At 36.9% G+C, this 26,338-nt stretch overlaps 1 pseudogene; it reads left to right on the forward strand.

Annotated features, from left to right (window-relative positions):
- Positions 1 to 20,340: 20,340 nt before the first annotated feature.
- LOC103748264 overlaps positions 20,341 to 26,338 on the forward strand; it is a 12,185-nt pseudogene continuing 6,187 nt past the window's right edge.

A 26,338-nucleotide genomic window follows, 5' to 3' on the forward strand; every position in this document is an offset into this window, starting at 1 on the left:
ACAAATGCTTGACTTGCTAGGACTCAACACGTATGGCATTGAAGTATTGCAGTGTTCTCTCTTAAACACAATCAATTCTAAAAATAGGTTGTTATATAGTACATCCTAGTTCCAACTCTGATTAATTCAGATTAATCAGTAATAATCAGAATAATTACTGTATTTAATTTGGTTACAGGTAAAAATAAATGTAACCTTTGAAAGTTCTCTGCCTCTGTGGGCTTTAAAAGATCATCATCAACATGGAGAGAGTAAGTGCAAAAGTAATCTTCCTAGTGTCAACATTTCTTCTACATTATTTATGCTTTGACACCTCACAGGATGCATTATTTACTTTGCTAACTTCTACTGTAAATCAACATACACCTGCAGGCATGTTCACCGCAGACAATGCCTTTTGCCCTGCTTTGATTTCAACTAATAGAGTACTCTGGGAAGATCACTTAATCCTCTGTACCTCAGAGTCTATGTCTGTACATCAAAAAGATTCTTTGGTGCCATTTCTGAAATATTTATCTAAATAAATATTTGATCATATCTTACATGAGTTTTTCTTTCCATTTTCTTTCATTTTACTTCTCTTTCTAAAATTCATAAGTTATTATGTCTTCAAAGAAATGAATATAATTCTTAGAATGATTATGAGGTTTAATGAGGAAAAGACTGTGACCTCAGATAAGAAAATCATCAGCAGGAAATGAAATTAATAAATTAATGGAAAATGGAAAGCTAATTGATTGTAACAAACCATAATGGCCAATGCATTTATTTCACTTAAAGAATAAAAGAGAAAAGACTTTGGTGCTCAGCAGTTCCCTCATTCTTTTTAGGGTTAATGAGAAATGTCTGCTTCATGATGCTGAACAAGAAAAATCAGAGAGTGCACATGGGATGAGGAGATAAGGAAAGCTGACCAGCCTCATTGTTTATAACATTAAAACCAAATTAAAAGTAGGGAGAATTTTCTCTTGTCAGATAGACAAATAGGAAAAATTTGTTGAGTTTGTCTTGAAGACAATGGAGAACACCAATTTCATGCCTTCGCGACACGACTAAAAGTATTTCCTCTATAAAGTGTCATTTGGCAACACCTACAAAAGGAGTTATATCCATTTGGTCCAGTGATTCCACATCTTGAAATGCATCTTCTAATGTGTGAAAATGACTAGATTGTCATCATTCCCATCAATTTGATTCTTTATAGTACAGTATCACAAGTACCCAGGAGACTGTCATGTTTATATAGCTAATAGTGGTCATAGTGAAATAATTAATAATAGTTTGCAGAATAAGCTGCACTTTGAAAGGCGATGGGTATGATTATAGAATGTTGAATATCTTTATCAAATTCTCAGATAACAAAAGCATTTTTTTTAACTTTAGAAAAAACTTTATTGAGAATTTCATACATGCATATAAGGTGTTTTAATCAAATCCACGCTCTCTCCCTCCCTTCCAAGACCTCCTAATATCTCCCCATCACTTTTTCCTGACAGCTTTTTCTTTCTCTTTCTTTCTTTCTTTCTTTCTTTCTTTCTTTCTTTCTTTCTTTCTTTCTTTCTTTCTCTCTCTCTCTCCCTCTCTCTCTTTCTTCTTTCTTTCTTTCTTTCTTTCTTTCTTTCTTTCTCCTTTCTTTCTTTCTTTCTTTCTTTCTTTCTTTCTTTCTTTCTTATGAGGCATTTGCTACTCTAACATTCCCCCCTCTGAAGAGGTAACCACAAAATCCTCTTATTGATTAGATAAGAGCTCCCAAATGCTTTTGTCAAAAGCAAATATTTTTACAAAGAAAATCATATGAACATACACAGCTATCCATCTAAGTATGACATACCTTTGTAAAATTAAAAGAAATTAGAAAGATTTTTGTCTCTGGAAAGTAAACTGAAAGTGATTCAATTTTCTAATGTGAAGGCTTTCGATTGTCTTTACCATGTGAATGCATAGTCTGTTTAATGAAAATTAAAGAAGATTAAAAAAAGGAGGAAAAGAAGAAGGAGAAAAACGTCTACATGGAATATTTGTTATATTAGGATTTCTACAGTTAATAGCTACTGGTGAGAGTGAAAGCTAAGTGTCCACTTTTAAATATTGCAGACCCACACTGGGATAAGAAATGTAGCCCAGCCACAAGATGCTGTGTTCAATGGGATGAGCAGTGTAGCCCAGCTACAAGGTCTTAAGTGAAAGTTAAATGTGATAGTGCCCTTTGAGGAATTGCAAATCCACAGCAGGTTGAGGAGTATAGCTTACAAGGTAGGTACAGATACAAAGTGCTGTGTTCACTTTGCCTTGTAGAGGTCAAAGATTTCTAACTTATTCTATAAATATTTGATACTTAGTGTAGAAAAAATTCAGGACTAAGAATGAATTACTTTTCATAGAGTATTTTAGGACTAAGCTTTATTTCTGTTTTAAAAATATCAAGTAATATAAGGGCAAGAGCAAGTTCCCTCTATGGCATTTAGTTTTTGTAAAATAAAACCTTTTTATTATATAACAGGAAATACTGTCTCCTCTTGCCTTAACTTTATCCTTTGTGGATTTGAACCTAGGCTTGCTGGTGGTGTTGTCTTATTACAGTACCTAGGGAAGAAATATTCTTTACTTTGAGGGGTTTTTTTTTCTGGTCTTTTTGAGACAGGGTCTCCCTGTAGCCCCAGCTGTCCTGGAACTCACTATGTAGACCAGGCTGGCCTTGAACTCACAGAGATCTGCCTGCCTCTGCTTCCCAAATGCTGGGATTAAAGGCGTGTGCTATCAGCCCTGGCTACTTTGAGATTTAGAAACAAGATTTTATGTTGTAGATGTGTTGAAGATAAGAAATCCTTAGTCACACAGACTTTTAAAAACATATTAAATTTAAAATACTTTAAAATAGTTAATTCACTAGTGTGATGATAGTGGAGAGGCAGAGATAGGAGGATCCTTGGAGCTCACTGGTCAGGCAGCCTAGCTGAATTGGTGAGCTTCAAGATCAAGTAAAGATCCTAACCATAATTTTAAAAAGATGCAAAGAGGGAGTAAAGAACCACATGATTACATAAGGAAGTAATTTTTTAATTTTGTCCAGATAATTTCACTTTTGTTTATCATAAGGTGTTTGTTCTGGAAGTAGTTAATGCAATTTTTCCCTCATAAGAACAAAATCATCAACATAAACATTCTGCTTCTATAGTATCTTAAAATTATTTTAAGCTCTCAAATTTTAAGTTTATATTAAGTTTAAGTTAACGAAAACTAATAGAATGGATGTCTTTTTGTGTGGGGTGGTCATTGCAACACAGAACTCTTGCCTTCCCTTTCTTGGGGTGAACATATTAATAACTATAGTCAGTTTGATTTAATTCTTGTCTCAATCACCAAGTTCAGCTTATGAATTGAACTCAATAAAATTTCACTTAAATGAGAAGTGGGTGAATTCCAATAATTAATTGGTTAATTGGGATTCTACTTAGATGGTTTCTATGCGTATGGGAAATACCCTGAGCTAAAATGTGTCATGCCAATTGCAGTAAGACTTAACTATATGTTGTTTCAAATAAACTGCTTTTGAGTCATCAAAGACATAAGAAAGATCAATGTTTCATAACTTGATTGTAAGATTCCTATCAGAAAATTAATAGATAGGAATATAATTACCAGATATGACAGGAATTTCCTTGTTTTTCAAAAATGACTAAAATAAAATAATTAAACCTAGAGAAACAAGCCTAATCATCCCTAAAATTGCATGCATTGGGATTTAGTATGAGAAATTATTAAATATGGTTGATTTTGAAAATATCCTTATCAAAAAGTTGATAAAATGTTTTACAGCAGTTTCCCCTGAGATAAAACCTTCCATCTTTCAGGGAATTTGGGTAAAGGACAAGGTGTTTAGAGAGGAGGTGAAACAGTCCATCCTGCAGGAACCAGACAGAACTGTCCACTATACTCCTTTTCAATATAGTGCTTGAACTTCTTGCAAGAGTAATAAGAAAAGAGAAGGAAAATAAAGGAGCACCAATTGGAAAAGAAGAGGTCAAATTAATCCATATTTGCAGATGATATGATATTATATATGAGATCCCCAAAATTCCACTAGAAAAAATGTTAGAATTGATTAATACTTTCAGTAAAGTGGCAGGATATAAAATCAACTTACAAAATCAGTAGCCTTTCTATATAGCAATAACAAGCAATCAGAAAAAGCACTTGAGGAAACCTGCCCATTCTCAATAGCCTTAAAATAATAAAATACTTAGGAATAAGCCTAAACAAAGACATTAAATATCTCTACAATAAAAATTTCAAAACTCTAAAGAAAGATATAGAGGAAGAATTAGGAGATGGAAAGACCTACCATGCTTATGGATTGGTAGAATCAATATTGTGAAAATGACCATCTTATCAAAAGCAATTTATAGATTCAATGCAATATGAATCAAAATACCCATAACATTCATCACAGAGCTTGACAAAATAATCCTAAAATTCATATGGAATCACAAAAGACCTTGGACAGCTGAAACAATCCTGAGCTAAAAGAGCAATGCCGGGGGAATCACGATACCAGATCTCAGATTGCATTACAGAGCTATAGTCATAAAACATACCACTGGCACAAAAATAGACTCATAGATCAATGAAACACAATAGAAGGTCCCAACATCAGTTCATATAATTTCAGCCACCTGATAGTAAACAAAGGTGCTAAGAATACACAATGGAGGAAAGATAGTGTCTTCAACAAATGGTGCTGGCAAAACTTGATCTCCACTTGCAGAAAAACGAAACGACTCTTATCTTTCACCCTACACAAAAGTCAACTCCAAATGGATCAAAGACCTAATGTAAAATCTGAAACTTAGAAACTGGTTGAAGAAAACAAAGGTAGCACCCCTCTAAGATATAGGCATAGGAAAGGACTTTCTAAATCAGACAATAGCTGCCCAGGTACTAAGGACAATAATCAGTAAGTGGGACCTCATTAAATTACAAAGTTTCTGTGTAGCAAAAGAAACAACTAAGGAAGGGAAGAGGAAACTCTCTGAGTGGAATAAAATCTTCACCAGATACATATCCAACAGAGGATTAATATTCAGACCATACAAATAGCTGAAAAAAGAAAGAACTAAGGAGATAAACGACCCAATAAAAACGGACAAGACCTAAACAGAGTGTCCTGAAATGAAGAAACAAAAATGGCTAAGAAGCACCTTAAAAGTGCTCAACAACCTTAGTAATTAGAGAAATACAAATCAAAACTACTTTAAGATTCCATCTTATCCCAATCAATTTGGCAAAGATCAAGAGAATGAAAGACTCCAAATGCTGGAGAGGATGTGGAGAAAGAAGAACATTTATTCACTGCTGGTGGGAATGCAAACTCATGCAATCACCATGGAAAGAAGTGCGGAGAACCCTCAACAAACTAAAAATGAATCTTCCGTATGATCCAGTGATGCCACTCCTTGGCAAAGGACTCATCGTACTGTAGAGACACCTGTACATTCATGTTTGCTGTTACTCTCTTCACAATAGCTAAGATATGGAAACAACCTAAATGTCCTTCAACTGACAAATGTTAATGAAAATATGGTACAACTACTCAATGGAGTTTTACTCAGCAGTAAGAAAAGATGAAATTATGAAATTTTCAAGTAAATGGATGGAGCTAGAGAATATTATACTAAGTGAAGTAACACAAACAGAGAAAAGCAAGTAATGTATGTTCTCCCTCATTTATGGATTGTAGCACCAATCTATTATATGTGAGTATATAAATTCTGAGGTAACACCAGGAGCCAGGGAAAGGGAAAGGATACATGGAGGTGAAGGAAAAGGAACAACCTGAAAGGGGAACAGATGCTACCTAAGGGAGGTGGAAAAATTGGGAGTAATGTGCAGGGAAGAGAGGAGAGTGGGACATGCAAGAGACCATGGTGTGGGGGATAGAGGGAAGTCAGGAAAGGAAAGATGGTTGGGGGTTGGGAGGAATGGGGGAGGGTGGATAATGGGGGCAATGTGACTAGAGAGAGACAGAGGTGGGAAACTGGATGAGAGAAAAAATTGTAGAGATGTGTGACTCCCAGGGGGCTAGGAAACCTAGAGGTAAAAGTGATGCCCTAGAAACCCTATGAGAAATGAACATAGAGTGTCTGAATATTAATGCATATGTACACCTAGGAGCTGCTTGGCAGGAACCACAGTGCCAGACAGAAGAGACCTCCCTTAGAGTGGCAAGCATGTTGTACAGCATTCATCAAAGAAGGTTCTTTCTCTAATAGATGGAGGCTAAGAGGCTACTGCAGATTGCACATCTGGTCAGGTACAGAGACTATATCCTTGGGAGATGCCCAATACTAGGTGACACATCTGCAGTCAAATCTCTACAACTAAAGCTCATGGAACACAGCAGAATAAGGGGTAGAGTGAAGGCTAATGCACCCCTCAACTTTCAGCACTGAGGCTTCCATGTACATCAGAGTGCGATGCACACAGAAAGCAACAACTGGCCAAGTTTTGAAGAATAAGAGATTGTAGAGAATAAGATGGGACTCATACGGAACTTTACCCACCCATGGCTCAGGGACCACTGCAGAAGAGGAGACAGAAAGAAAGATTATAAGAGCCAGGACTGGTTCATGAACACAGGGAGGTGGAGGCTTCCAGCCACCGGTGGTGGCTTATTCATGTGAGCCTGTGGCAGTGGTGGCATCGAGTGTGGGACCCACATCAGCTCAATTAAACAAGAGTCCAAAGGGGAGGTGAGAAATAGGTGACAGGCCAGCACTAAATTGAGAACTATTTGAGACTGGCCGCTTCTGGGTGAGGGAGAGTGTGACTTACATATGACCGCTGGATGGGCTGACTAGACTCCAATGGATGCTTTTACACTGAAGAACATTTGGGTACAAACACCCAAATAAATAGGGCTCTGCATGCATGGCAGAGTGCATATGGTTCAGTTGGGGCATAGGGGGAGTCAGGGATCGGGGAGGAGGTCTGGATTTGAGTGGGAAATGTATGAAATTTTAAAAGCACAATTTAAAAAAAATGAAGAAAACCAGAAAGAGAAGAAAAAAAGATGTTAATCCTAAACAGGGCATTGTGGCACACACTTTTAATTCCAGGATTTGGGAGGCAGAGACAGGCAGAAGTCTGTGAGTTTGAGGGAAGCCTGGTCTACATAGTGATTTTTAGGTCAGCTGGGGCTATAAGGAGACCCTATCTCTAAAACACCAAAAAAAAAAAAAAAAAACTTAAGCCTGCTTTCACTTTTAACTCAGTAATATAATGTGACAACCTCTTCTTCTATCCATTTAACAAATATTTATTGATAATCTAGTTTCTACATATTTTCCTCACATTCAAGAGGATAAAGTTATTGCAGAAATATGAATAGAATTTATTGAAAGCAGATACAGCTGCTTTGTTCTAGAATCACTTATTTAAAAAGCAAGTTATTTTTTTGTGGGAAATTGATTTTATTATTTTGTCTCCAAAGGATTCTAAAGTCATTTCTTTCCATAAATCAATACTATCCTAACCAGTCAGGAATAAGGATATAAATTTAAAACTTGGGTTAAATGACTGACACTTTTGTAAAGAATTGTTAGCTTCTGTGTGAATACTGGGCATTTTATCTCTGATAATTTACTCAAGCAAGGTGATTCTGCATACTGTAGGAAGAAAGAAAATATCTAGGTGAAATAATATCCTAAAAATATTTCTAGACTCATAATTTGAGAAAAAAATGAAGTCATCAATATAGGACAAAATATTTAGCAACTTATACCTTACTTCAGTTCCATGTCCTTGTTATAGATAATTGTGATTTATTTCCACCATTTTTTAAGCCATAATTTTCTGTTTCTTTCTTACTACTACTAACATGCCTTTATAAGTTTCCCAATTGCTCCCTCTTGAAATTAACTTTTCTACGACAATGCAGAATTCATCATAAAAAGAATGATAAGTTCATTGCCTAGGGATTGTTTTCACTGACTGTATCAATTTTATACACTGGGATATAGAAGTCACTAGAGTTAAAAGTTTTTCTCAAAGTATTTCATGTTAAAATGAGAATTATCTTACAGACTTCTATGTGGAAGTGAAAATGACATAAAAATACATAAAACAAAACAAAAATTCAAGTTTCTAGCAAAAGTTTAGAAGAATATTTAAACAGAACCACAATTGTTATCTCCACTTGCTATGTGAGCCATCCTTGGGTAGAAAACTATCTTCTCTAGACTCAAAGGCAGCCTTAGTTTTGAGGACTGTGCATTGCATTACCTGCCTTATAATGCAGTTATTCCATGTTGATTGAGACTTCAAATTGACATCTGTGATTTAATAGCCTCACTCCTTGGTCTCTGTCCCACAGAAATAGACTCCTCATTTTAAAGATTTATGTATAAAAGTGCACAGTGAGACATTACTTGTAGCGTAAAACCCCCAAACAGAAGTGAATATGATCAAAATGCATTGTATGAAGTCCTCACTCAGAAGTAACTGAACATTATGCTATGTCATACTCATACTCATATCTCATACTCATGAGACTGAGGCAGGAGGATCTTAGAGTTCAAGGACAACTTCAAAGGAAAAAAAAATGACAATAAGAGAAATGCTGTTTAGTGAGTCAACAGTTGTGATTTATATACATCATGAAACATTAGATAGCCATGGAAACAGAGCAAATAAAGCTGTATAAGTTGACAAAAAAAAAGACTTTCTATAATGGATTGTCAATTAAAAGCAAAAATCAGATTCACTTATTTAAAATTTAAAGAGCTAAAAGAATCTAACTTGATAATGCAGACACTCCCCCAACTTGTGATATGGTTATGTGTGATAAGCCCACTGCAGATTGGAATCACAGTAAGTAAAAAAATCTATTCAATCAATATAGATTAGGAAGCATCCTAGCTCAGCCACACTGAACACTGCCTAGGGTAGGCGGCTTGCAGGATGATCAGGCTGCTGACTGAAGCGTGGACCAAAGCCACCTCCGCTGTACAGCATGGCCGCATTTTGCTCTCCTGGGAAGGCATCCAAATTAGTACTTCAACGTAGTTTCTTAGAAAGCATATAACCATCTCATCATTGTAAAGTTGAAAGATCCAAGTCAGACCACCTCAACTCAGGTTTTCTGCACTGGGTACCTAGGAAATGTGATTCCTAAAGAGTAAATCAGAAGGGGGAGGAACAGCTACTGATGAAGAGGGATAGAGGCACAGAAGCACCGCCACGTATGCATCATCTCAAGTGTCCATAAGTTTGCATTTACGTTTAGATTTTGACAAAACAAAATCTTTATGATGGAATTGTAGAGAAAATGAAAATGACCACCAAAACATTAGCATTGACTTTCTTCGATTTTATGTCCTTCCTTATTGGGAATTACTAGAAGTGAACAGCCAGTGGCCTTCTGTGGCGCAGCCCTAGCTTCTTCCTCTCACCCGACCTGATGCCATGGCTGAAATGAGGACATTCTGACCAGAGATGCCAGAAGACCCGAATTGCCTGTGGATCTGGGAGAGAGATGAACGTATTCTTGGATGAGAACCATCGCAACTAGCTGCCCATAACTTGAAGATCAGGAAAACTTCCACGTGCTCTTGCGCCTGGCTAACATCCCTTTTGGGCAGCCTGTGAGCCCCCAAAACCTGCAGGCACATGAGCTGCCTTTGACTTGGCAGCTGTGCCCAGGAAGAAAAATCCTGAGACACTGACTTCGAGCTCTGGCAGATACTGTAAAACATTAAGTTCAGCGGCATGAAGGACATGCTACTTGAACAGTTGCTGTCAGTCTATGGACTAGCAGTGACAGGGTCCTGCATCTTGTCTCCATAGGCCCCTTGGGCCCATAGGGGAGACATTTGTATTCATATTCACCTTTTGTGCTAGTCTCCTTCTCTACAGTGCTGGGTCTCAGCTGCCTCTGGAAGGAAACAGGTGGCAGGAAGATGCATCTTCCTAGGCTACTGGGTCTCACCTTTGGCCCCAGGCCTGCTGCCTGACTGGCGTGTAGCACCAGACAAGAATCCTGGTCCTTACCACATCCTCCAGGTGTCTAGTAGCCATTGGAACCTATGCCTCTGATCTTCTCATCTGGCTGATTTTCAGCCTTTGTCTCCCTTTTAACCCCTCAGGGCTACTAGACTCTGGCTCTCACCCTGACAGTCCATCTCTCCTCCTTTAGTTACATGTACCATGGGAAACAAAGCTTATTTGTTTGAATTCTGAGCCAAACTCTCTTCAGTCATCTCTCAGGGTGCTGGGCTTGTATCCACTTGGCCTGTAAACCCCCACTTTTCCAACAGGCTCAGGCTTGATCTCAGAATAGTAAAGGCCTGAGAGCTTCCATCCTCTCCTCTGAACCTGGGAGCATGCAACCAGGGGATATGTGACCGGGGACCCATTGACCTCACCAGAGTAGGAAGCCAGGAAAGGAGTTGGTATGGATGAACCCTAGGTTGCCCACCTGTGGTCTTCACCCTTCATAGGTGCCCATACATGTGGGTGTTGGAGTGCTGTATGTAATGTAAATACTTTATAATGTTGATAATTAAATATAATATTCATCTAAAAATTACTAGAAGCCTCATGTTCCCATGATTCTGTTACTACAACTACTTGTACATTTATATTGTTTCTAGGTAGCTTATAAACAATGCATTTAGCATTTTTGTATGTTATTGTCTCATAATTAAATTAGAGGTAATTAGATAAACTAACACTATTGTTTTTATTAAAATTGCAGGGGAGAAAAAACTGTGAACTCCAGTGAGCCCCGTTGATTTTGCTTTAATAATGTTAAGAGCAAATCTGCTTTGGGATGTAACAAAATTACTAAAGCAAATTATATATATATATATATATATATATATATATATATATATATATAATATATGTGTGTGTGTGTGTGTGTGTCTATGTGTATACACATATATATGACACCATTAAATAGGCATTAAAAATTAAGCCATGTTGAGGCATTCAAATGCAAAACCGTGCACTATTGCCTCAAATTTCTAACCTGATAGCACACTTCTGACAAATATTACTCAGCACAGTGGGGAGCACAGGGATGTTAACAGCTAAGTAATATCAAGGTTTCTATATTCAAAAAATACAATATGAAGGTTAAATCTCTCAATTTGTCCTTTAAATGTTTGCATTTTAGCCATAAATAATCAGAAAGGGGAGCAAGTAGCAAGAACACCTTATGCAAATGGTAAGAAATGATGGGTCTTTATCACTGTTTTCTTTCTTGTCACATATGAGTCAGAAATGCCTTTTTGCTTGGCTTGTTACCCAACAAAAATGTGGGCTCTTGTAAACTTTAAATCGATCTAAGGAGCCCAAGTCTCTGCTGTGTCCTCAGAGAGTACCCAGGAATAAGCTACAAATAAGAATATCAATTGTTTTGGCTGTGTTAAGAAAGCCATTTATTCTCACAAAGATGTAGCAAGAGAGAGGGGAAGGGAGCACAGGGAAGCTATGAGAAGGGAGATGTGTTCTTTTTTAATTACATAGTGCATAAGGAACAAATAATTGAGTATTTATAGAAACTTATTGCCACAAAATTTGGTTACCTTAAAAAGCAGTACAATACCACAGCCTCCCTAAATACACATGATGGTCTGGGATCATCTGCTTCCCATGTTTCCCCAGAAATGTTGCACTGCTAATTGGGCTGAGAATAAACTAGGGTTTGTCTCCCCACACTGCACCTTCCATGCATATGAATCCCCTTCCCTACTTTCTATTAGAAACAACTTAATAGGACCAGTGCCACCTTATTCCAGATTAATCCAACATCTTACTATTTCTGGTTAATGTGATCACTCTCAGAAGTTTAGACAGATGGAAATAGTCTCTGGAGGTATAAGGGAGAAAAAAACAAAACAAAAACAAAACTAAACTATTTTTCATGCTTGAACAATCACCAGTGAATTTCACTTCTGATCACCAAAAGAAAATGTGAGAATTTTCCTCATGAACAACCAATCAGAACCCCAGGAAGCACCAGAGCAGTGTCCTCTAATTTACTTTTGATGCTGTCTACCTAAAGACAGTATCAGATTCTCCCATGTTAAGGGCTCAGCTGTAGGAGGACTCAGCCCATTTCAAAAGTCGTTCATAAGCACCAGATTGTGCCTTATGCTTCTGACCAATTATCCATAAATTGAAGTTCTCCACAGAAGCAGGGAGGCCTCTGTGACATGGAAACCAGCCTGGTCTACATAGAGAGTTCCAGGCCAGCAGGGGCTACAGGGATTCCCTGTCTCAAAAAAGACAAAAACAAAAGAAAACAAAAAACACAAACAAAAAGTGAAGGATGAGCCATTGATCACTTAGGGTGTTCTAGGTATTATGTGATAGGAAACAGTTGATCATTTGTGTGGCAGGCCTGAGCAAGAACAGCCTGTATCTATCATAAGTGGTTTTTAATGATGATGGAAAAATATCATTCACATGTGAGAAAGCTCTAGACAAGTAAAAAAGTGAATTAGCAAGGGCTGCCATGACAGCAGCTTTAAGGCTCCTGCAGCTGGTATTAACAATGCCCTCACCTCAGGGCCAGGCAAGACTACTTGTTACATTCATCACTGCTTGTTGTTCTAACTGCTACAATATGCAAAAGAGACATGCTCTGAAGTCATGAACTGACACGAAAGTCACAATCTGTGAGACCAGGACACTCTCTGCTCCACTAGAAATAAAGGACTTCTGAGGGAAGTTTGGTGGACACAGCCCACCCTGTGGTCCTGACTAAATGAGTAACAATATGAGATGGCACATAATTTGCCACTAATAATTTATAAAACGCTGAAATTTGCAAACATTTTGCTTTTAAAAAACTAATACTTAAAAGCAATTAAAAAATACTCCTATATAGCCATACATAATCCCTGATAGTATATTTTGTGACATATGAAAGGAGAAAAAACTGGATCAAATTTGAGCAAGTATCAAGACAATCATACACAAGTTTAGAAAATTGGAAGAAATACCCCTCCTGTGCTAATGGAAATTGTCTTCTATGCAGACATTGAAGTGGGCTATTTCCTGTATGTTTCCAGAGAAGATAAGTCAAATGGCTGTATACAGATTGGACGCAGCCACACATTGCTTGCTTGGTTCTCTGTTCTGATGCCAAACCGGAAAGCTAACAAGGAGGAGTCTCTTGCTTTTAAGAATAATACCAGGACTGAAGTTCTGAGGAAAGTGACACATACATAAAATAACAGCAGCAATAAAGCTAAGACACAATTCAGTAGCATGTATCTCGACAGCCAGAAGCAGTAGCTATTTGATGTTCATGAAGGTTGAAAGCCACAATGTGTTTCACCTTGGTAAAAAGTCCCAGGCCATGTAAACTACATAGTACTAGATGGATATTATCAATGTCTGCCCCCACCTATCCAATGAACATCTGTAAGGACAAAATGAAAGAGCATATGCAGCATTACTTCATGACACCAAAATGTGTTATACAAATAATTAACATATTTGGCACATAGATTGCTTCAAACCAGGGAGAAATATTAGTATTATTAGAACTCACTTTTTAAAATTGAGAAACTTAGAGATTCCCTTTTATTTACAGTATGAGACATTTTAATATTTATTAAAATTATTGTCTATCCCTCAGCCATTCCAACTAGTAGAACACTAGTTTATAACTAGGTCAAACAGAGTTATTTGAGGAGTCTTTTAAAATAAATATTTCAACATTCAACCCAAGCTAATGAATCAGAATGTCTGTGATTATTGCTGGAATATCTCTGAAGTTCTTGGTACGTGTTTCATTGGATTGAAGGGTAGCCTTATTTATAAAATGTAGTATTTTTTATTATTTGAGGATTTTACACATACATATATTTTAAACATACTTAACTCTTACCTTTTTCCCTATTTCCTCCCAATTCCATATGAAATTCCCCACCATTTTCTAGTTTTACATTCTTTTTAAAAATACTTTAAAAATTTTATGTGTATGTGTCTATTGTCTGTATGGTTGTAAGTGCACCCATGTTGTGCAATGCCTGTGGAGGTTAGAAGAAGGCATCAAATTCTCTGGAACTTCACTTATGGAGAGGTGTTAGCTGCCATGTAGGTTGTAGGAATCCAACCCAAGTCCCCTGCAGGAACAGCCTGTGCTCTTAACAGCTGAGCCATCTCTCCAAACCCCACCCCCTTTAAAAACAAACTCACTTCCTGTAATTTGCGATGCCCATATATTCCTGGGTGTGGGGTCATCGACTAGAGCACAAGCTACCTGGTGTCACAGTATTTAAAGAACAGACTCTCCCTACTCCAGAAGCCATCAATTGTCAATAGCTCTTCCTCTAGGCTTGGGAGTGCTTAGGCCCTTCTGCCTTCTGTGCTGAAATGTTGACTAGCTTCATCATGTGCAAGTCTTATGCAGGCAACCACAGGCACTGGGAGTTCATGTGCACAGTTGTCCTGTCATGCCCAGAAGACACTGTTCAACTCTAGTCCTCTCCAAACTCTGTCCCTTAAAATCTTTCAGCCGTTCTACCATAAAGGTTTCTGGCCCTTGGGGGAAGGATGGAATATAGGTGTTCCATTTATGAATGAGAGAGAGAGATGCATTTATAGGGGAGCTTGATACTATGTCCATTTAACAAAATAATCTGTAGTTGGTTTACTCTAGGGGTCTGTGACTTCTCTAATGTTGGTTCTTGGCTAGATTTACTGTAGCAGGAATGCATCTTTACTTGTAGAATGGTCCTTACCAATCAATCACAATGTGTTTGGTTAACTCCATCACATTCATACCACTAGTGCACCCATGAGCACATCTTGCAAGACTGAACATTATTGTAGCTCACAAGGTTAACAGCTGGTTAAGAATATTAATGACTTCCCCAACCCCCACAGCAATCTACATAGCACCCTTTAGTACTATGAGAGCTAACCAACAGAGAAGTTTCCTGGTTGATACTCACTTGATTTCTTCATGTCTTGTGACCAAAGTATTTGGTGTATTAAGCAATAAGATCTTACCATCAAGTTCTTACCAATGGCTAACAGCAATGGCAGTAGTCTATATGGACTCTGAGACACTGTTGACCAAGAACTCAAGGGAAGAAATCTCACATCTGACATCACATGTGAAGTATATGAAGTAGTACAAGGTATCACTTTTGGATTCTTTGCATTGATCTGTTTAACACATTTGTAAACCACTGTAACTATCATACCATAGCTCAGGGGTTAATAGAGAGCCATTTGGGTGCCAGCTTGATTCATTTCCAAAACCTACCTTATATTAGTCACTTATCTCACTGTCTGACCAAACACCTGAGGAGAAGCAACTTAACGGCTTGAGAGGCTACAGCACATTATTTATTACAGCAAAAGCAAGGCAGGGGTAGCATGGTGGTGGCAGGAGCATGAGGTAGCTCCTTGCTCACATCGCAGTGACTCAGGAATCAGAGAAAAATGAATGCCAACTCAGCTGGCTTTTTGTCTTTTTCCACTTTTTATTCAAATTGAGACTCAGTCCATGGCTGGTGCTATTCACTTTGATGGTGGGTCATCCCTCCTAGAAAAGCTTTCACAGACATACGTAATGGCGCATTAATGTGATAAATGTTCATAAACCAAATCAACTGATAATCACATTTAAGCATTAAAGACCTCTTGATATCCACAGGTATCTTCCTACCTCTTGCTACTCTAAATTGCATCTCAAAAATCCTGAAGCATCACCAGTATCTCCTGTTCAATTCTTATTCTTAATAATCTTGTTTCTAGATGTTTAAGGTACCAAACTCTTTTTTATCCTTACACCATATATTAAAAGACCTGAGTCATAGTATGCAAAATCACAATGCTACCACCTTATAGAAACAGAAAATAATAAGTATGACAACTAGTAAAGAACAATTAAATTAATACTGTGTGAAAATAATATCATTATTTACTTTGAAAAAAAAATTAAGAAACTTAATAGAAGTTTTTAAACACCAGGGAGAATATTTTTCTTTTATTGTTTTTACCATCAAGACCTAATTTGGGCACTATCTTATTGATAAAATATAGATAATAGTCATTCTAAACTAAAAAAAGCAGAAAATAAAATAACTTTCACCAGTTTGGAGTTGTGTTGCTTTATACTTAAAATTAAAGCTTCAAAAAGTTAACAGTTTGACAAAGATACATAAAACTAGTGAGCAACAGAGCTCTGACTTAAATCAGGGTCCCATAGGCTACAAGGTCGTGGTGCAAGCAATTAGCTCTATAATGCTTGAAAGTTTAGAAAACAAAACTTCCATTTGTCAATGGTTGTCTTAATAGTTTTATTATTTTTGAAAATGTATAAAAGTTCAAACTAATAAAAATAGCTGTGGAAAGTTCTAGTAAAAAAATAATCCAAAAACTTTATAGGATGAATTCTTGCAGTGCAGGTGAAATCCTATCTCGATATAAAATTATGGGTTTTTATATAGTAAAAAAATGTGTTCTTTTTGACCTTATTAAAATTGTGATTTATAATATGCTTTATATAGCATTCAGGAAACAGAACTAATAATGCCTGAACATATGAAATAACCTTTCAAAGCCTGACTTTTCTTTTCATCGATATGCAATTCTTTTTCTTTTGCTGCAATGAATTTTGCATACCCTATTTATTTTTGCAGTGACTTGTACCAGTTATCTATTGCTATATAACAAAGTATATGAAAAAATATTTTGATTTTGATGTTTATTACTGCCTGTATCAGTCACCTGAGACATTTCTTGTACTGATCTAGCCTGGGATCATACCAGCATCTGTTGTCAGCTGACCTGAGGAGCAAGTTCTCTCAGGCTGTCTTTCTCCATTTAAGCCTTAATTTGAAGGTTAGAATAGCTAAGAGAGTTGGCCCTTTATCTCTGCTTAGCTTCTCATTCTTGGCTTCTCCATTAACTGTCAGAAACATTCCAAGAAAGTGAGATCTTCAGTGTCAAGTACCTTAGATGACATGAAACATTTCACATAACTTACCAAACCAAGTAACAAGATTGGTCCAAATTCAAGGGACAAGGAAATGTTTTCCCTCTCTTAGGATGTCCTGCAAAGGAGTTTGGCTGCCTTTAGTGCATTGCACTCCAAATAGGTTACCCCGAAATTTGTGCCACTGGAGCAATCAATGTCTGTGGTTCCTTGAAAGGGTAGCTCTATGTAGAGAAAAGAGCAGAGGACATGGAGAAGAGAGTCTTGGCGCCAAGGCCAGTTTCCCCATTGTCAGGCATAGTGAGGCCATAGTTTCAGTACTTTAGGCCTTCAATTTTCTTTTCTTCAGTTGTAAAGTAAAGGTGCTAATACCACTCAAACAGAATGACAGTGATAATTACATAACTATATAAGATTATATCCACAAACAAATCTTATAATGAGTTAGGTACTCGAGGATTTTGAGGTATAATAATGTAGGAAATTTATCTTCAGACTTGACTTCTTAGACCATATAAGAAAGAAGATGTAGACAGGGAAAATGTGATTTGCACAAAGGCTCAGACTTTGAAACGTTATTGCTTAATTCTATGTATCACTGTTTGTTCGCTTTTTTGGAGGGCTTTTTTGGTTTGACTTTTGTTTTTGCTTTGTTTATTTGATTGTTTGAGATGGGTTTTTTCTGTAGCACCAGCTACAGAACTGGAACTCTTTATGTAAACCAAGCTGGCCTCCATCTCACAGAGATCCACCTGCCTCTGCCTCCCAAGTGCTGGTATTAAAGGTATGCACCACCAAACCACACCCTCTGTGTATCATTGTTAAGAAAGGATTTTATTATTTTTTTTATAGGAAGCGGGGAAGAAATGGAAAAAGAGTCAAGGACAAGACTTCAGAGATAGAGTAAGAAGAGAGACCAAGGGAAGGAGCAATACATTCAGTGGCTGGTTTTATGAACAGTAAAATGGCATTACTTTTTGTTCATATTAATTTCCCTGGGTGCTGATTGAATGTGGATTTGTAAATCAATATTATTTTTCATTAGTGTTGGATGAAATATAACAAAAATGAACCCAAAGCCTTCAGAGTCAGAAAAATGGACCTTGTAAATGAATGTTCATTGTAACTCACAGAAATCACAGAGAGAAATTTGTATCCAAGCTCTACAAACTATTGTTCCAAGCCTAATTTATTCCTTTTCCAAAGGGCAAGGATTTAGCACTTAACTCCTAGATCGCATCCCAACAAATCAGATTTGCTTGATTAGTTTTTGAGCAGCTGATTTCTAGCCATGGATTCAGTTAGGTAAGGGATTGTTGCTTCAGTTTCTTTTCCGAGTTAAAACTTTGATTGCCCTTATTAGAAAACAGATGGTGTATATTTCTTGAATTACAGAAGAGCACCTGTATTTTGCCCATCTTTTCTAAAACTTAGAATCAAGATTCAGGTTGGAAAACAATCCAACTTGATTAACCTTCAGAAGCTTAGCTGCACATGTATCATATTTATGCTGCTGAAATTCACAGTTGTCAGTATAACTAAGACAAGTCTCACTCACTGACTGACATTGAGTTACAGAGCAATGAGGCTTGCACAGAAAGGCAAATACAAGTTTTATAGCTACAAAGAGAACAATATTGCAAACTAATGACTTCTGTCCATTTACATTATGGCTGGCAGGGGTTTGATCCAGCCAGGCAAACTCTTTCAAACAGCCCATCTGTATCACCTCACCTGCCATAACCATCAGTGTCACTTTGACCTTGGCCCTTCTTTGGCAGGGCCAACTCTCTGGAGTCATATCGAGGTTTCTCAATTTGGTCTGCGTTTAAATTATTGCAAGATTTGCAGTAGCAGGACTTACTATCCTTTTTTGTTCTTTTTCTTTTTATTATTTAGTTAATTAGTGAGGATTTTTAAAATTTTTATTTAATAACCAAATGATTAGAAGAAGCATTTCATTACAGCTTTAACATGTTCAATTTAACAATTTCCAGAGCAAGGATACATCTCTTTTAAAAGTGGCTGTAAATTTTTAGGTTCACAGTTGAATTAATATGGTTGTACAATATTGAACTCTGTATAAACCCTGTAAGACATAAAATTTAATGAGTTTTTAACCTTTAAAGATGATCCCCAGTTCATATTAAAATATGCTGTTTCCTACATTTTTAATGCTACAAACACTTAGATGTGCACCTGTGTCTGATTATTACTAGTCACAGTTTGTTACACTCAGATCCTTGGCACCTGAATATGGATATAAAGTCATCAGGTAGATTTCAATGGTAATGTTTTTCACCTCTACTAACTAACATGAAGTAAATTTTTTTGCTTCCTCCTCAAATATGTCTTTTTTAAATGTGTTGATTTTTTTTGTGTGTACATCATACAGAACATCTCACACAATCTTATTCATCTATATACCCACTTCACAAATGGCACCCTCCCATACACTCGCCTACTGAAGCCCATATACTCTGTCATCCCTGTTACTGTCCACTGTGTTATCGGCACCCCAAGCCATTCCCCAGTGCTTGTCTGTCTGCTGAATCTAGTCAGCCTATCTAGAGATCTTTGTTTTAGGAAGATCAGCTGTTCCTCATCTAGCAGCAATCAGTTGTCAATATTCCCTTAGAAAAGATTGGGGTCTGCTGTTCATTTTCCCAGTTCTATGTTGTGTTACTGTCTGGGAGTCTTTTGGGCCACCCTGGCCAATAACTCAAAGGAAGGTATCTCCTGTCTGGAATTGTTTCTTGTTATGTAGCTTTTAGCTATACATATGGACTCTGAAAATTTATATTGACCTCAGAGTAAAAATAATTTGGTTTATCTTGGCCAATTGTAGGGTCTTAAACACCCAGAAGGAAAGTATAACCAAAGACTTACTATCTTTTAACTGGTTTGTTTTTTAGGTAAAGTTTGCAAGTTTTCTCAGAAACTGATGGTGGCTATAATTGTCTGTAAATCTAAAATATAAATCATAATTTCTACTTAGTACAATGTCTGGGTGCCATCCTTTGTCTGCTTCTCCAAGGTATCCAGTTTTTCTCTATCAGTTCATCATGGCACTGAGTTGCCTCCTCCACTCTGCTTTCCATTCTCTAACATTTTTCTGCTTCTTTCTAGATTTCTTCAATTCCCATTATAATTTGCTGTATATATCCTCCATTGAGAGTTCTATTAGTAAGTTATGGATCAACTAAACTTGTAAAATTATTTTAATGTATGGATGACTAATGCAGACATGAAGTTAATTATTTTAAACAAACTTTTTGCCTCTGAACCTAACATTGGCAGGTTTTCACACTTAGAACTAAGAATTTTTCCAAACCAACGTGGGAGAACTCGGTGTGACAAGCAAAGTTATAGTCATGGTCAAATGCATACTAAATGCTTATCATACTGTCATATACCAGGTAACTTTGCAGGAGTTTCCACAGTCCCCGTAATTTTTGTATCACTTGCTATGTTCATTTTTTTTTTCTGACTTTCTTGCTCTACCTTTTTCTTTCAAATAACTATTTGTCATTGATGTATTCAGCAGATGGAAGACCAAGAAGATTTGTGCAGGATTGATTCTTGTGAGAACATCACTGCCAGTGCCCAGGGGACAAAGATCATGTTTCCAAGATGTACCACTCACTAGAAAAGGGATTTGTTTCATTTTTGGGGTTGGTTCAGCACCACAAATACCCAAGTCTCACAGAGATCTAGCGAAACAAAATAGACTTATCAAAATCCCACCACAAATTTCAGACTCAGATTAATCCCAAACCTTACTTATGGTAAAACAATAGCTCTTTCCAAGGAAAAAGAAACAAACAAAATGCAGCTTATCAAGACAAAAAATGATTTCTACTATTACGCAGAAGAAATTTTTCCTTGAGCCTGGAATGTGTGAGATAGATGTATATCTATCTCCTTTCTCTCTCGCTCAGTCTTGAAACTCTTCCCAAGTCTTTACACCTTGTAAGACAAAAGTCTCCTTTGCTTTCATTGTGGGCTTCCATGTTAATATGTCAAAACTCTGAAGATCACGGTTTTATCAAGATATACACAATGAACCAGAGGTGAAGTTCCTTTGCCTTTAGCAGCTTCTGCAAGGAGAGAACAACTTACGTGTAAATGGAAACTGAGATGAGAGTCAGAGCAGTGGAGTGTAAGGAGGACTTATATTTTCTTTTTGAGTCTTCCTAACGGCTCTAGAAGGCCAGTGCTGTCCACCCCACAAGAGTGCTAAGGGCAGAATCATCTTTCCAACGTGAAAATGGAGGTCACCTAGAAAGAATAGGATCTTTTGCTCTGCTCAAGTCCAAGGCGTTCTTCAGTAGATTTTGCTTCCTCTACTAGCTTCTGCTGCAGAGGCTCCAACTGTTGTAACACTTCCCTCCTGCTTGCTGGAGCTGAGAAAGACAACAAAGCTATTCACTCAGGGGACCCGATACTACTGGCCACCATCTTTTGCCTTAATTCTCCCATTTCCACAGGACTGGATTCATATATCTAGCTGACCTTTGGCAAGGGCTAAACTCTACTTTCTTTCTTAAGGGAAATTGATTTTCTGTTTTTTTTTTTTTTTAAGCTACATCCATAGGCAGAATGTGAGCTTCTGTGCATCTGCATGTAACTCTCAGAGAGTCTACTAACGTCTTTAGGGAAAAGTTCACAAAGATTATTTTGATAAGTTTTGTTGATCTTTCTCTTGGGCCTTAAAAGAATTAATTAGCATCGTGTCTTTCAAATTAACACTTTGTATTAGCATATTCAGCAAAAAGCATATTCACCAAAAAAATGTTGTTTTCCTTGTAGGCTTTCCATCATTTCTTTATGCTGATCAGTAACATACGGCAGGAGGATCTAGGAGCAGTAAGAGTTAAAGAGAAGCAGCCAAGAACCTAGTGCTTTATAGCCTCAGAGCATTTATCTGTCAGAGGCGACAAAACATTCAATAGAATTAAGTGGAACTAAGTGTCTCCTTTTTATTTTAATTTAATGACTAGAGAAACAGAAAAAGGAGCAAGACAAAGGACAAAGGGTGAATCTATAAGTCATCAACCCAAACCAGAGCATGGAGAAGTACTTGAAACGCTTCTTTCATCTCAGTGGTAGCTCCCCCACTCTTTTTTTCTTCTTCCTGCCACACAATTAATGCTAAATTCAGTCTTTAGATTGGTTCAAGTAGCCTCAAAGTAAATTAGGTAATATTTGACAAAGTGACTCCATTACATATGTTTTACATCTTCAAGAGATATATTGTTATAAAAAGGAACAACAAATAGACATGTTCATTTCCGTCATGGATATAGAACAAAAAATTTTTTCATCAATTTTTTTTAGTTTGAGTGGCAAGTAAATTCAGCTCTGTTTTTTTCTACCTGGAACTCATTGCCCCAATAAAGTATTTCTAAATGATCTTTTAAAATAGCTTGGCAGTAGGACTGGAGAGATAGCTCAGCGGTTAAGAGCACTGACTGTTCTTGCAGAAGATGAATACCAGCACCTACATTGCAGCTAACAACCCTCTGTGACTCCAGTTCCAGGTACATGACGCCCTCTTTTGTCCTCCCCAGGCACTGCATGACACAGACGCACTTACACACATGTAGGCATAACACTCATACACATTAAATAAAAATAATAAATAAATAAATAAATAAATAAATAAATAAATAAAAATGATTGGTAGTTTGTCTGGGGAGATAATTCAGTCTGTAAAGTGCTGGGAGGCAGAGACTGGCATGTTGCTCAACCCCCATGGCCAGCCACCATACCTTCCTTGCAGAGTCCAAAGTAAGTGTGAGACCACATCTTAAACACTGTGAGTAACACTCAAGAACAACACCTGAGGTTGATCACTGTCTTCCACATACATGTGCACACATGAACACCTCCCCACATGACACACACATGCACACATACTCATACATGTGCACATATGTACAAAAAGAATAGAATTTTATTTCAAGAATACATAACTGTTGCCAGAGTTCTCTCGGGTCTCTTCTGCTATCAAACCATATAACATATTTCTATGTGAATTTATTATAGTTATATCTTGAGGGGATGAATAAACTTACAGAGACTAACGCCCAGTACCTAGCACCCAGTTCTTGCCCGGGCTGCTGCCATTCCAGATCGCTTGCCCACAGTCTCTGTTAAGTTTCGCCCATGCATCTTGGGCCCACAGTCTTGTTCCAGGTGGGTAAATGCCCCCTCTCATGATGCTGGCGAGACACCAGGGCCATCTTTTCTCTCCACCCTCCTGCTGCACCTTCCCCACACCTGCTGCCCTGTGAGGAACCAGATCTTTGGGACACAATAACTCACCAGATATTATATTATGAAATATATTCTAAAATTATGATTAATTTGCTGTGAAGAATGTTTTGAGAATTTCAAGTTAAAATATAATATATAAAGAAGTTCTTCAAACATCATATAAAAATTAAAATTCTTATCATTAACTGTATATGAATGTACACCTTCCTGTATGACTATGTCCTAAAAATGTATAAATGTGTATGTAGGTAAATGTTACTTTTCCCCTGCATTTATCAACGTATGTGTATGTGTGCATCTCTAGGTATGCATGAAATTCAATTTTTATTATACAAAATGTTTGAAAACCCAGCACTTACCTAGCTTAAAATAGAATGTTGGGTGTTAAATAATAAATATGAAGGGAGTATTAGAACTGGAAAGTCATTATTTTCTAACCATAATGAAGTTCTAGCATAAAATCCAAGGCAATATTTTGCTGAAAAATATCATATCTGAATGAACTTCTCTCCACCTAGACGTTTATTAGTTTCATAAGAAAATATAAAATTTATACAGTGAAAAAATATTTAAAAAGATTTTGATGAACTGAGGAAAATCAATATCACTAATCAGGAACATATGTGAGCACAGCTGTATTACACCATGAATTTATCACCTGAATTAATTATGGAAACTCGCTGGACAAAGCAACAGGGCAATCTATTCTATGAAACCAAAATCTTAATAGACAAATAATCCAATGGAAACAATTTTAGCTTAAAGAAAACAAAATAGATTTTAAAAGTAAATATAATAGCATCTGACTTTTGATTAGGTTCTGTAGTAAAGAGAAAAGTAGTATAATTATCTTGACAGATCTTTGAGAGAAATTAGATGCCTGGTGGTATATGCTATGGTTTGGATATAGTCTAAATAAATTTCCCAAAGATTCTTGCACTGCAAGTTTGGTATACAGTATTGTGATGTTACCTATGGTAGAACATTTAAGAAACAAAGGCTAACAGAAAGTGATAGGAACGTTAGTGTAAGAAGAAATTAATGCCTTTTTTTTGTGTGTGCCCTGGTTTTCATGACAGACTTCTATAAAGCACAAGACTAGCAGGGCTGGAGAGATGGCTCAGCAGTTAAGACCACTGGCTGTTCTTGCAAAGGACTTGAGTTCAGATCCCAGCACCCACATGGCAGCTAACAACCATCTGTAACTCTAGTTCCAAGGAATCCTACATTCTCTTATAAACTTTGTGGGTATCGCACAAGGGTGCACTCACATACATGCAGGCAATGCACTCATACACATAAAATAAGAATAATAAAGAAAATATTAAAGAAAAGAACAAGATGGTCCCTTGCTATTCTTGGGCTTCCTGTCCTGCCAGGTCATCTTTCATATGTGCTCCTGACATTGGTCCATCTTCTGACTCTCTCTCTCTCTCTCTCTCTCTCTCTCTCTCTCTCTCTCTCCTTTCATTTCCTTACAAATTTACCAACCTCAGATATTATGTTAAAGCAATAGAAAAAGAAGTAAGATAGTAGACAGTAGATTAGATTAAAAGATTATAACAGTGCTAAATATCCAGAAGATAATAACTATAATGTGATTTTTAAAGAACATCTTTATTCTTATGAAATATGCCTGGCTATATTTAGAAAGAAATAAATATCCAAAGGAAAATAAAAATGGATAGCAATGTGGAAAATGGATCAATCTCTGAATTCATGTATTTCATAGTTATGAATGAAAAGGTTTTGGAAGCTACCACTATAACACAAAAAAACCCTGAACTAAAGTGAAAAGTCAGCAATTATACCTAAATCTATAAAATCTGTGAAGGAAATGAGATAATAGGTCAAACCACAGTCAAAAATTGAGAAAGATCACAGATCTAGACAATGAAAACACAGTGGAGCAAGAACCTTTGCAAGAGTTAGTTCCAAGGAAAGGAAACCAGAACTATAATTATTGAATTGTTAAGTGGTAGGTATGGACATGATTGTTAAAAATTCCAGGGGACCCAGATTTGGGGAGCACCCATACTTCTGTGAGTTGTACCTCCAGAAGTTAGACCAGGTTCTTCAATAAGTATTGGTGAAAAATAATTCCATGCTTACAACAAGGGGTATAAATAAGAAAGAATTGTGACATTTGCATAAAAACTGTGTTTCACTAAGAGATCTTAAATCAGCAACAAGAATTTGACTTCCTTCCTGGGATTTCCTTAAAATTCTACTGCCTGGAGCAAAAGAAGTGATCAACTCCAACCTACTCTATCTTATCAGAGAGACTAAAGAAGATCTCACTTCAGCACATTTGAGCCTTTATGTCCACTCAGGAGCAGAGAAAATTATTAGAGACCAATGAGTGGTTCATAGTCCAGATGCATAGACTCACTGAAAATATGGCAACATAGCTATAAAACTATACAGCGTTTCTCCCTGAGTAACTTAACACCAGTTTGTTAAGTCCTGTTTTCATAAGTCCTTTTTTGTCTAGCACGTTTGACTATCAAAAAATTAGAAGGAATAGTAAAAGGAAAGCAAATAGCAACAAACACATATTGAAAGGAAAGAGCAAATATTAGAACTAGAAATGTCATTGATGTTGGAATTTCAGGTGACAACTCAAAAAATTATGACACACACTCCATGGAACTCAAACGAATAACGTAGACAGGATGAAAAAGCAGGTGAGCAGTGTAAGAGGAAGATAAAAGTCCCAAGAACAAAGAAGAAATACTAGAGCTAAAAGTACTGTAATAAAATAAAGAATGGTATCAACAGGCTTACCAGGAGACTTGAAACCCGTAAAAGAATTTCAGGGCTTGAGAACATACTAACAGAAACTTCCAAAACTGAATACCAAAGAAAATACAGGCTGATTAAAAATCAAATTAAAGAGCTCTACAAAGAAAATTTTAACTCTTTAAAGAAAGAAATTGAGGAAGACATCAGAAGATGGAAGGACCTCCCATGCTCATGGATTGGAAGAATTAATATTGTGAAAATGACCATCCTACCAAGAGTCATATATAGATTCAATGCAATGCCAATCAAAATCACCATGACATTCTTCACAGAATTGGAAAAAAA

This window comes from Nannospalax galili, unplaced genomic scaffold (genome assembly GCF_000622305.1).
Source record: "Nannospalax galili isolate Female #2095 unplaced genomic scaffold, S.galili_v1.0 scaffold1025, whole genome shotgun sequence".
NCBI classification, from domain to species: domain Eukaryota; kingdom Metazoa; phylum Chordata; class Mammalia; order Rodentia; family Spalacidae; genus Nannospalax; species Nannospalax galili.